Below are 2249 nucleotides of genomic sequence, written 5' to 3'. Positions count from 1 at the left end.
AACCTGTCTTAACTATGTAATTAAACATATAACACTTGTGCACAGTATACAACAGATTAAGCATGTCAGTTTGAGTTTCATACCTGAGGGAACTTGATGCATTTTTCTCAGTATAACTTAATCATCCCAAGTTCCATTCTCATCTTCTCATGCCTTTCTCTATTTAAGGGTTTTGTTAATATATCTGCAATTTGATTGTCAGTTTGGCAGAAATCTAATTTAATCAAACCCTTTTCAACATTATCCTTAAGGAAATGATGCCTTATATGAATATGCTTAACTCTTGAATGATGGACTGGATCTTTAGATATGCAAATTGCACTAGTGTTATCACATTAGATAGTAATGCAATTAAATTTAATACCAAAGTCACGTAACTGTTGTTTTATCCAGAGGACTTGAGAGCAACAAGCAGCTGCTGCTACATACTCAGCCTCTGCAGTAGATAATGCAACAGTATTTTGTTTCTTGGAACCCCAAGAAACTAGACAAGAGCCAAGGAACTGAACCATACCTGAGGTGCTTTTCCAATTGAATAGGTCACCTGCATAGTCAGCATCTGTGAATCCTCTAAGCATAAAGTCATCACTTCTAGGATAGAACAGACACAGGTCATCTGTTCCTTTGAGGTATCTCAAAATTCTCTTAACAGCCGTTAGATGTGATTCTTTAGAATTAGACTGAAATCTAGCACACAATCCAACACTAAAGGAAATGTCAGGCCTACTAGCTGTTAGATATAACAATGAACCAATCATACCTTTGTAAGTGGTTTGATCCACACTTGTTCCTTGTGGATCCTCATCAAGTCTTGTTGCTGTTCCCATAGGTGTATGATTTATCTTGGCATTTTCCATGTTGTACTTCTTCTGAAGTTCCTTGACATACTTCTGTTGGTGAATCATTATTCCTTCAGCTGTTTCTTTATTTGAAGTCCAAGGAAGAAATTTAATTCACCCATCATGCTCATCTCAAATTCACCACCCATTAGCTCAGCAAAGTACTTGCACAAACCATTGTTAGTAGCACCAAATATAATATCATCTACATAGATCTGCACAACTAACAAATCAGTTCCTCGAGATTTAAGAAAAAGAGGTTTGTCTACTTTTCCTCTTTTGAAGTCATTTTTCAGTAGGAACTTTGAAAGCCTTTCATACCAGGCTCTTGGAGCTTGTTTAAGCCTGTAGAGAGCTTTATCAAGCTTTAAAACATGATTTGGAAATTTAGGATTTTCGAAACCTGGAGGTTGCTCAACAAACACCTCCTCATTTAAGAAACCATTTAGAAAAGCACATTTCACATCCATTTGATAGAGTTTGAAACCCATAAAAGAAGCAAAAGCCACTAGGATTCTAATAGCTTCTAATCTAGCTACAGGAGCAAAGGTTTCATCGAAATCAATACCTTCATGTTGGTTGTAGCCCTTCACAACCAATCTAGCCTTGTTCCTTACTATGGTGCCATGTTCATCAAGCTTGTTCCTGAACACCCATTTGAGCCCAATTATTTTCTTTTCCTTAGGCTTTGGCTCAAGGTGCCAGACCTTGTTCCTTTCGAACTCATTGAGTTCCTCTTGCATGGCCACTATCCAATCAGCATCTCCCAAGGCTTCTTGATGATTTCTTGGTACTAGAATGGACAGAAATGCATGAAATGCGTAGTAGTTCCTCATCTGTGATCTTGTTTGAGTTCCTTTTCCTATATCACTGATAATTAGATCAATTGGATGGGAATCTCGATACCTGAATGGCCTGGGTTGGAATTCCCTTGCTGGAACTCCAATTTGAGGATCTTCTGTTTCTGTTCCTTCTGCTTCTTCTGCTTGTTCCTCATTCACCTGTTCATCTGGTTGAGGAACCTCTCCATTTTCTTGATGATCCTCTTCTGGAGCAGGCTGCTTTTCTTTGGTTTGCTTTTGGGTCTCTTCTTCATCCCTGTCTCTTATTAATCCAATTTCAAAATCATTATCATCTTCTTGTTCCTGTACACTCACAAACTGGTTAACTTCATCAAAGATTATATGAATGCTTTCCTCAACACACATTGAGCTTTTATTGTAAACTCTATAAGCTTTGCTATCAGAGGCATATCCTAGAAATATGGCCTCTTCACTTCTTTCATCAAATTTCCCTAGGTTTTTCTTACCATTGTTATGTACAAAGCACTTACAACCAAAGGCTCTAAGATGAGATATGTTTGGCTTTCTTCCCCTGAATAGTTCATAGGGAGTCTTGTTGATGATACTT

The sequence above is a fragment of the Chenopodium album genome, chromosome 5, assembly GCF_948465745.1.
Source record: "Chenopodium album chromosome 5, dcCheAlbu1.1, whole genome shotgun sequence".
Lineage (NCBI taxonomy): Eukaryota > Viridiplantae > Streptophyta > Magnoliopsida > Caryophyllales > Amaranthaceae > Chenopodium > Chenopodium album.
This window is presented reverse-complemented; position numbering follows the sequence as displayed.